Here is an 11212-nt window from a genome sequence, read left to right as displayed (position 1 = left end):
TTAATCAAACATGTCTTAATTGTCAGTTCAAGTCTGAGCCAAAATGTTTAGCCCTTATCTTGGAATAAAACCTATACACTTTTTTGGCATCCTGAGTTGTTCTCTCCCTTTGCTCTGATTTGGACAGAAGGAAACATTTTAATAAATTGGTGCATTTTATTTGGCGACAGTGATTAATTACACATGCATTTTACACTTGATCAAAGAACACTCTCTCCAGAAGTAAAATTAGCCTGAAATGAAAACAACAGACAGTGCTTCAAAAATACCATGCTTCATTAAGCAGAAGGAAGTTCAAAGATATGAAGAGATCCTGGGCTGCTACAGTTTTAGTCAATCATAGCATAGCTTTAATCATTGTCACTATTGAGTAGGATGCCTTTGGATGTAATAAACATGGTCACACTTCCCTGTTTGGAAGGGCATTTCCTGTAGAACTTGCAAAACTGAAATTTGTAATTGTTCACAATGTGTGAGATGAACATACCTTGAACGCAAGCACTGCACTCGCTGGGTGGGTGGGGGGAAGGAGGATGAATTCCATGAGTTCTGTTCACATGTGCCATAGGAAATACTCACACAAGGCTACAGCTTTCCCTGTTGGTTCCTAGGCCTTTCCTATAGTTTTCCCTGTTGATACATGCAGTCACTTGCACATCTGCCTTGGAGAAAACTTGCTTCTGTTTAAACCTGAATTGGATAATTTTATTAAACTTCCAAAGAAGCTGGTGATGATTTGAATTAAAGGTAGATACAACTGTAGGTAGTCCAAAGGCAATCCACAATCCTTCCACTAATTTTTTTACCCTATCCTGATCATTGTGGTAATAGTGGGCTTATCATATTTCTACTAAAGATGGCTTTGTTGAAAGAGTTCATTGATTGTAGAGACAGCTTATTTGCATTTACACAATTAGTCACCCAGAATTTAAACAAATAACCTAGGGTATGTGTCATACAAGAACAGACTGTGTTGCTGGGAACTGTAGCTCAGGGCAAGTAATTTTTTACTCCTGGAACAAGACTTTTGTTCTCTGGCTGAATGTGTCATGTAAAAAGCAAAGAAATGACCCTGAAAGAGGCAGGTACTTTTTAGTTCCAGGAGATTCCTATGCAGCTATATTGTACAACCTCATCTCCCAGCTTCATCTGGCAGCTATGAGAGTAAAATGAGGGGATGGCCAAAGGAGGCAGGATGTTTTATCTTCTGTGAACTTACTTGTGCTCAGAAACAGTGCCTCAGATAAGATACCTTTGACCTGGGCTCCATTACTCCCCATTCAACTACTGAGAGGTAATGCAAGCCAAACTAAAACTGTGAGCAAGGTGCATCTTCTGACACAACAGGTGGTCCACAAAGGGACAGCATGCTGTCTCTATTCCACTGTTAAGAAGAACAAAAGAGCATGATATCATGGAAGGAAGGAGTACTCTGCCCTCAAACAGGCAAGACAGAGAAACCATTAGACCAGTGGCGTCACTGGGTGTGTGTGGGGGGTGCGGACCACACCGGGTGACACCCCAGAAGGGGGTGATACCCAAGAAGAGGGGTGTGACACCCAGTTCGCCCCCCGCCCCCTGCAGACTCTCCTTGGGCCCCCGCGGGTGCCCCTCCAGGCCTCGGGGAGGTGTCTCTGCCTCTGGCAAGTGGCCATTTCTGCAGCCCACTTGGCTGTTTCTCTGCCCCCCGTGGCTGTTCCTGCAGCTCACGTGGTTGTTTGCCTGGCCTGCACAGCTGTTCCCATGTGACCCCACACCTGGAAGTGCTGCCCAGATGTCCTGTCCCCCAGAAGTCCCCCCCGCACCAGGTGACACCTGATGTGGGATCCCCACTGCATAAAACCATTGTATGTGAGAGAATATGACTGTCACTCTATCATTTATTTAGTTATATTCCAGTTTTTTCCTAACACTGGGAATCAAAGTGGCTCACAAAATAAAAGAACAATACAATTAAAAACACAAAAGTGAGCATTTATATTTCAAAATAGAATTAAACTATTGCTGTATTAAAACACATCACACATTAAAAGAATAAAATGCAATTTGAAATGAAAAACATTCTTAAAAACAGTACAATTGAAACAGTACAAGCACCCTCTATCCTGGTCTTTTAAAACTTTCAGTTTTAAAAGAGTAAGGCCCGATCCAGAAGGGCCTATAGTGCGCCCTCATCAAGTGCTAGGGGTTGGCTGAGGGTGCAGCGCCCATATGTGCCTCATCCCTAGCACATGATGAGGGCATCAAAATGGCGGCGCCCTGTGCAGATGGGCACCACCATTTTGACATGACAGACGCTTAGCGTCCACGTGTCGTGGCACCATAATGATGTTGTGAGTGTGCCATTGGCACACTGTGGCATCATTATGGCACTGCAAAAAGAACCTGCTTTTTCTGGGTTATTTTTGCTCCGAGAGGGAACCGCGTGGTTTGTCCGCTGCAGCTTCCTCGCAGAACAAAACAAGGCGTGGGCAGACCGCCCTTATTGGGTGGTCTGTACCCCACTTCAGTTAGGGAGTGCTTGTACTGTTTTAACTGTACTGTTTTTAATAGTGTTTTTTTTTCAGTTTTAAAAGCCTGTTTGAATAACAAGTGGTTTTAGCTTGCTGACGGAAGGCCAAGGAAGGGGCCATTCTGGCCTCCCTGGGAAGGGAGTTCAAGAGTCTAAGGGCAGGTAATGAGAAGGTTCTCTCCTGTGTCCCCACCAACCTTGCTTGCGGTAGTGGTGGGATTGAGAGAAGAGCCTCTCCTGATGATCTCAGAGTCCTAATCAGCTCACACAGGGAGGTATGGTCAGCCAAATAGCCTGGACTTGAGTCATATAGGGTGTTTATGATTTTGGAAAAGATAAGGGAACTCACAACCTTGTGGTTTCTGAGTGAGTGGCTACAGAACAGTTATTTAACCACTGCACCACTAGGGCTTTTTCAAAAACAACAACAAAGACTGCTCAATAGCCCATTGAGAACCATTTGCACAATGCTTTGAGGATAAAATCTTTCCATTCTGACTTAGATGCTGTAATTGACACAGTTCCAGTGAATGCAACTTTGACCTCTGCTTACCTAATTACAGTTGATAGTGTTGAATGTGTTGAGCATGAAGATGTGGACAGGGTGATGAATGTCTCTTTGCAACTAGGCATTCTTATGTCATTCCTGAAAGAAGTAGTGGAGACACTAAAACCACCACTACTACCATCACCTGTCATCTTCCTCATCTCTACTATACTCAATAATTTCTGGTTAGTCTAATACAGAGGGCCCATGGTATCCACTGGGGTTTGGTTCTAGGACCTCCCTTTGGATACCAAAATCTGTGGATGCTCAAGTCCCATTAAATACAATGCCAGAGTAAAATGGTATCTCTTATATAAAATTGCAAAATCAAGTTTTGCTATTTGGAATGTATATATTTTTAAAAATATTTTAAGTCATGGAAGGTTAAATCCATGGATAAGGAATCTATGAATAAAGAGGTCCAACTGTATTCCATTCTTGGACAAAGTTCTGGAATATGTAGTGGTTGTAACGAACAACCTTTCTATTGTGGCAGGCGCTTGGGACTTTTGTTATCCCACCGCTGCCACCAATTTATGTGAAGGTCTCTGCCCACCCTTCACCTTGACACCGGCTCTTTAGACCCTGCTGCCACCTAATTTATGTGAGGAGCCCCAAGGTACTCTCCTATGATGGCCCCACACCCCTCCGTTTCTAAAGATCAGTAGTGCGGTTTGATTTCAAAACACAGGCCAAGTGGATATTCAAACAAGAATAAAAGTTTATTTTAAAACAGAATGGAAAAAGGTAACTTGGACATGAAGTTGTTACTGTGTCTTTCTTGGTTACGTATATACAGGTTTGTTCTTAAATCCCAATTCATAACTCAGCCACACAGGCTATAATATCCCTCAGGAGGTTATGTAACCGAAACCCCTCTTTCAGAGTCTGGCTCCACTGAGTCTCTCTTCTCTAGACTCCCAAACTAATACCGCCCCTCTCTGGACCTATCTGACCCTTTCTTGGTCTATGATCAACACCCCACTCTAACAAAATGCTGTTCCCTCAGGGTCTCCTGAAACACAGTCCTCTCTTGGACTCTACTGTTCCCCAACTGAACACCAGCTTCATCCCTCAGGATTCCAAACCAACTGCCAAGCAGAATCTTCAAACTCCTCAGCCAGCACCTGATTGGCTTAGAGTCTCTGGCTTCTGATTGGCTGGTTTGTGAGTCAGTTTATCACAGTGGTGACTTAGTTCCATGGGTTTCTGGATGAAATGCGTTATCAAGATTCATTTCAATTTGGCTTCAGGCCTGATTATAGGACAGAGACTGCTGGATTTTCATGTTCAACACTATAGGCTGATATTCATGAAATTGAGTGGTTGTTTTGGTTTTATAGGCTTGGGTCCACCAATATGCTGATGATACTCACTGATACAGCATCTTTTTTCCTATCTAAATTTAAGAAAGTTGTTTTAATTCAAAATTAGTCTGAAATGTCAGTAACAGATTGGTCTCAGTAAAAAATGGGAGCAAACCAATTGAACCTTAATCCAGACAAAATAGAGGTGCCCCTGGTCTGTTAAAGGCAGGTTAGGATGTAGAATGTCAACCTGTGTTAGACTGAGTCATGTGACCCTGTGAAGACATAGGTTAGTTAAAGTTGACTTAGATTTCAGCTCCAAGGCAGGATGCTAAAGCTTCAGAGTACATTTGCATGGCCGATGCTAGTGTGACAAATGACCCACTTCTGAAGATGTCAGGTCCATAGTGATATATGTCTTTGGGATATTTTATCTGGATTAGTACCATGCACAGTGTGGGGCTGACTTTGAAAAGTGTTTCAAATGCTGATGCCAGGATACTGTGGCCATACTATTGACTGAGAATGATTGCTGGACCACATTGATTGTCTCGATACAATAGTTTCTCTTTGCCAATTGTTTCTGGAGATAATTGTCTAGTTTTGAGAGAAGTGTTAGTTTTGATCTTCATATGATTTAGTTCTAGGCTGATAGAAATATCTGAATCCTACCACCTGAGCCTTCTGGGTTCTAAAACCTGGGAACAGGATTTTCTCTTCATTCATCGTAAGAGTCATTATTACTTTGGGTGGGAGAGTAGACATTTTTGGAGGATATTTTCAGACTCTGACACTCCTTGCTAGGTTACCCAATAGGTAACGTTCCCTTATTCACACAAATGGAGTTTCTCTTTAATTTGATAATCTTGCATAGATTTCAAGTCTTTTGTTTATCCAGTTTTTCCCAGAATAAAAAAAAAGGAAAGGGGAAAAATTGAATACACACCCTGTTCTTTACTTGTTCTCTTCAAATATGATAATATGTACAATAACATCTGCACTGCCTTGTTAAATCAAAGGCCATCCTTTTCTGCTTTCTGTTTTGAACAACAGAGGGATGCTTCTTCTAGGGTCACAAAAAAGAGCATGAAGTTGATGGCCTTCTCCTGTTGTTTGTTCTTAGTGTTTGACAGTTGGAGGTTTCGCATAAGGCTATTTTCTATCTAAAAAAATAAGGTAAGAGATAACAGGGGAGAGATAACAATGCTGCAAGCAAGAATTCATTACAAATGAAAGAGCAATGCTGCTGTTCTCTCTGCTGCTATGTGTATTTTGGCTTGTCTACGAAAAAGAAATTGGAAAAGGGATAGCCACTGCAATGCTCTTGTGCCCAAGCCCAAATACTTTCAGCAGGGCCAGTCTTGCTCTCTCTCTCTCTCTTTTTAATGAACTAGTTTCCTCCTGTCTGTATAGCTTATAGTACTATTGCTGCTTTTGATACAGCAGAAATAAAGTGGTAGAAAGACTCCAAAGGACCAGCAGATCTGCACTTGACCATAATATTTACTGATAATAAAGGAATAGAGGCATAACAGAAGAAGCAATTTCACAGTTTCTGAATGCAGGGGCTCTGAGTTCTGTTAAGGAAGGCAGTATTCCTATGGTTCTGGGGTCTATGGAGATAAGATTCCGCTATAAGTGTCTAACAGTTGCTGCATTAGTAAAAGAGCTCACTTTGTACAATACATAATTAATTCTTTGCTCTTGTACAACCTTGTCATTATTTCTAGTGCAATGGAGTTAGGAGGCACAGAAAAGCCAAAATGTTTTTGTCTGAAGTCAAATCTTGAAAGTCTGGATTATTGTATGTTATTTTTATTGTTTCATTCCTCCAATGAATTCATGGAAGCATGCAAACCCTGATTTATCACCAAAACATCCCTCTCAGGTAGGTTGAGCTGGGAAATTAATGACAGACCTAAGTGTGTCCCCATGGGTGAAAAAACATTTAGCCCAAATCTTTTTCCTTGTCCAGTACACTACATGTGTGTATGTACTTTCAAATACTCTGTTGATATATGGTGACCCCTTGAATGCATTTGCATAATTGGTAGGGACTGTGCACTACATTGGCTTGACTGAGAAGGAAATATGGGGTTCAGAAATGGAACAATATGGCATCATTTCGAAAATTCTGGACTATGTCCATTTGAAAAATGAGTGTGATATATACTGCAAGTCTGTTTGCTGTGGTAAGTACTAGGAGAAAGAAAATATCTGCAAAAAAAGAGGCTTTTGCATCTTCTACACTTCCAATTGGACACTATACAGGCATACATTACTTAGCAAAACCTCTGACAAAGAAGCTCCTTTTTACAAAGTCTTTTTATGGAGGCTCAGCACAGCCACCCTTTTCTTGTCTTCTGTCTATATGGAAGTGTTTTGCAGCATTGGCATTGGAAGGATGATGAAAGAGGTCTTGAAACAGACTTTCAGTGTTGGGTTGCAGCACATTGTCTACAGTATGTCTACAATAAACAGTGCAATAAAGGTTGATGCAAGAAAGAAAGGGATTCTTATCTAGGTGATCCTACTGCAGCTATGTGTGTTTATGTAAAACAAGTCCAGAATCACATACTGAACATGTGTAAAGATCAAAACAGAAAAAAAGGGAGAAAACAGATTAGCCTGCTGCACCAGCTATTTTGTTGAAAAGGCATAGATCTATACATTTTGCTACTAAAATGGAAATGATAAGAAAAGTGGAAGCTATTGAAAGAAGAAAAAAATCTTCCCAGGATACATTTTGGGAAAAGTTTTCAAAGGATCTCTAGAAGATTCAAAATATTTTTGTTTACTTATGTAAGGCTGATCTGACCTATGTTTCATTTCATATGTGCAATATGTTAGTTTTGAACAGAAAGCTGAACTATTCTTCTTCTTTTTGTAATGTAGGAACCTATCCCTATTCTTTCCATTGTATTTCTGCCTCTGGTACCAAAGTTACTGTTAAAGAAGTAAAGCCCAGGAACACATCTGCTTCATTAACTGAGGTATACCTGTAGGACTAAACCAAGGAACAGCTGTTCTGTCTTCATACAAAATGCTACCAAGTAGACAAATGCTTATATGTAGGTTTTAGTAGGAAAAATCCATATTATCACCATTCGATTCAGGGCTGGACCTTCCATTAGCCAGACTGAAATATCAGATGGAAGATGCTGTGGGTGGGGTGCAGAGTAGTGTCAATGTGTTGGAAGATTGAGCTGTATATGTCTTTCAGCCTGCTTGGTCTTCTAAACTGGTGCCTCCAGATGAAGTGGAGGATGCTGCCCTGTCAACACCGTTAAAGAAAAATTCAACATCTGGTACATTCTGCTGTTGTATGTGGAATTTGGCAGGGAAAGTGAGATCATGTCCTTTGCTTCAGGCAGCAAAATGTCTTGGGCCTGATGGTTTCTTTGCCAGACCACTAAATGCCACATTGCTTTCCCTGAGCCCTAATGATATTTGGGGATTTTTCAGTAACAGCCAGTACATAATAATCAAAAACCTTCATTGAAGCATGCCCAGTATAATGCTTTACATATATAGACCCATGCAACTCTGCCCTCCACTCCAAGAAACTGTCATGCCACTGGGGCATGGCTGTGGCCATTTTTGCTGGCTGAAGAGAAAGAAGGTGACTAGGAAATGCTGCAGCATGAAGAGAAATCAAAATGCAGTTGCTGACCTGGAGATCTGGGAGAGTGGCCTAATTTCTCTTCTCTTGATTGCCGAACAGCAGATGGGAAGGCTATTGCCTGATCCCTTCTCCCTACACAGAGGTTTTACAACTGAAGAGGGAAGAGGGATTTTGGATGTTATTCACAGAGGTAATGAATAGCTACTTGTACAATATTTCAAACAAGATATATACCTATGCAAACGCTAGTTACATCTGTGTATATCACAGCCATTAACAATAATTTTAGGGGGAAATAGGCATGAAGCCATACAATCAGAATTAATAATGGTGTAATATTATAGATTTTTTTTAAAAAAAAAGACAAAGGTTTTCAACTTCACTCTCTTCTAAGAGCTGCTAAAATGGTATAAGTGTCAACCTATAAGTAGTGTTAGTATAAAAGTTAATGCTAGTTTTTTTTAAACAAAAGCAAAAGCTTATAAGCATTAGTTTGGTGTGCTTGCAATGAATATGACAAACCCAAATCCTAGAAATGGGAAGAGCTTGTTCAAAGGAAAGTCTCAGAGGATGGCTTTCATATTCTTTATTAATTTTGCCTTTCCAGTGTGAAGATTAAGAGTAGAGGCTGATGACAATTGCAGACATCTGAACCACTTGTGGACTGGATTTCTTTTTTCAAAACACAGGACCATAAGAATTTATCTGGATTGGCTGATTGCCTCTTAGTCATTCATCTGGGAGGCTTGCCTCTTTTTTTTGGTAACTAATTGTGTGACTGTGAAGTGATTAAATTACTGTTGGCTGCTTGCCTGCCAGCAAAATCTCTCAATAGGAATAGCTTGTTTAATTGCTTTTGTACAGACAGGAAGTAAGTCTGTCTTTGCCAGTAATCTGTGTTCAGAACTGGAAAATATCTGGGAGATAGGAGACAAGACAATAATTTCATTGGACTGACTTGTGCTGATTAAAGAAAGTCTAGAGATTTTTATCCATCCAATGGATACAATTGATATTCTTACACCACTGCTGATAAGCCTGGATAAATGTAGGTGATGTCTGAAAATAGTATATAGCAGTACTGTATTCAAGTGGGGCAGGGTGTTAGTATGCTGATGACACCCAAATATATTTCTCCATGTCCCAATCAGCAGCTATGACAACAGATGGCATTTCTCCCCTCAGTCAGTGTCTTGAAGCGGTAATGGGCTGGATGAGGAAAAACAAACTCAGGCTGAATCCAGACAAAACGGAGGTACTTACGGTAGGGCCCCCCAAACCAGGTATAGGGTTGCAACCTCCAGTCCTAGATGGGATCACGCTCTCCACAAAGGACTGTGTTCGCAGTCTGGGGGTGCTCCTAGATCCGTCGCTTCACATGAGAAATCAGGTGAATGCGGCGATCAGGAGCGCCTAATATCAGCTTTGGCTGATAGCCCAGCTGCGCCCTTTCCTGGAAGTAAAGACCTAGAAACTGTTGTACATTCACTGGTAACTTCACGACTTGATTTCTGTAATGCACTCTACATGGGGCTACCCTTGTGCCTAGTCCGGAAACTTCAACTAGTGCAAAATATGGCAGCCAGGCTAGTCGCCGGAAAAACTAGGAGTGACCGAATAACACCCATCTTAAAATCTCTTCACTGGCTGCCTATTAGTTTCTGGGCACAGTACAAGGTGTTGGTTATAACCTTTAAAGCCCTACATGGCTTGGGTCCAACCTATTTGAGGGATCACCTGCTTCCATATAATCCGCCCCGCACCCTCAGGTCTCTGGGAGAAATCGATTGCAGCCTTTAAAAACCAGACTAACTGCTACCTTCAAGAGGGCCTTCTCTGCAATTGCTCCCAAACTATGGAACGGTCTGCCAGACGAGATCCATCAAATTGCCAGCTTAGACAGCTTTAAAAAAGCTGTCAAGACGGATCTCTTCCAGCAGGCCTTTCCTGAATAAAAGTGCCCGGCCACAGAATGGCTGCCCCCCGCATCATGTATCAGCCCACCGCTCTGTCCTCGCTGTATTTTATTGTGTTTTTAATAGATGTGATGTCCTGCCAGGACTATTTGAATCTCCACTTGCATTTTCTTTTGTGTTGGTTCAGGCCATAGAATATTTTAGTGTAAGAAAGTTTATTGTATTAATTTGGGAGGAGCTGTAGGATCCCCTGCATTTTTCCAGGTTTGGTTTGCCCTTTTCCAGCATGCTCTGCTTTAGCTTGAGGCTTTTAGTTTGGACCAGTCTTTGCTGTGAGCAGGCAGAGAGCTGTCTTTTGGTGGCAAACAGGCCCAAACAGCTGGAAAGGGCATTTCTTACACATAAGCCATTTTAGTTATCAAGAACATTAGCCGAATTAGTTAGCCATTTTAGTTACCAGTATCAAAGAAGACAAAGAGATCAGGAGCTGAAAGACCCTGCACCAGCTCCATTGAGAGAGGAGATCAAGATCAGACCCAGAAAGATGACACCCTGAAGATTGCTGAAAGTCTGTAAAGTATCTTTTATTTCAAGTTATTTAGAGCTGGGGAGGAAAAAACTCTTTATTTTTGTTCTTTAAATTAAACTTCCCCCTTTTTGAACTTTACATTCAGCACCAGAGCCTTTTTGGGTAGAAGAGTTTGATCTCTCCAGGGTACTGGTGTTGCACACCCAAACCTGCCACCACCTTTAGTTGGGTGTGTCTTCACAATAGATGTTTTAATTGTAATTTGTTTAATCCTGTTTTAAGGTGGGGAATTTGGGACATAAATTTGTAAATGTGGATTTTAACATGTTGTAGCCGCTTTGATTGTCTTGTCACAGAAAAGCGGGATATAAATAAAAGTTTTATTTATTATTTATTTATTCAAGTGTTTTATTCTAAGTCCCAAGTCCTTACAAGATACTTTCAAGCTGAGTCTCAAGTTGGAAGCCAATTTTAACAGAAAAAAGAAGACACGTTCTTGGGGTATGTTTGTATGTGGCAGGGGGATGGTGGAGTTCCAATAACTAGAAAATAAAGATGTGCACAAACTTAGATAAGAAAAATCTCAGAGGGGAACAGCAAACATGTTAGGCAACAGGCTTGAAGTGGAAGGATCCTTCTAAAAATCCTTTTCAAAAGCTTTAGAAGGCTCATCCAATGTGTAGCAGAGACAGGCTGCTGAGCAGATGTCAAGCCCATTGCCTAATTTGTTTTTGTTTTGTTTTGTTTTGTTTTTTTGTTTATGGATGAAGCTAGGT

The sequence above is a fragment of the Sceloporus occidentalis genome, unplaced genomic scaffold, assembly GCF_023333645.1.
Source record: "Sceloporus occidentalis isolate IW3139 unplaced genomic scaffold, rSceOcc1.0.p SCAF_6, whole genome shotgun sequence".
Taxonomy (NCBI): domain Eukaryota; kingdom Metazoa; phylum Chordata; class Lepidosauria; order Squamata; family Phrynosomatidae; genus Sceloporus; species Sceloporus occidentalis.
This window is presented reverse-complemented; position numbering follows the sequence as displayed.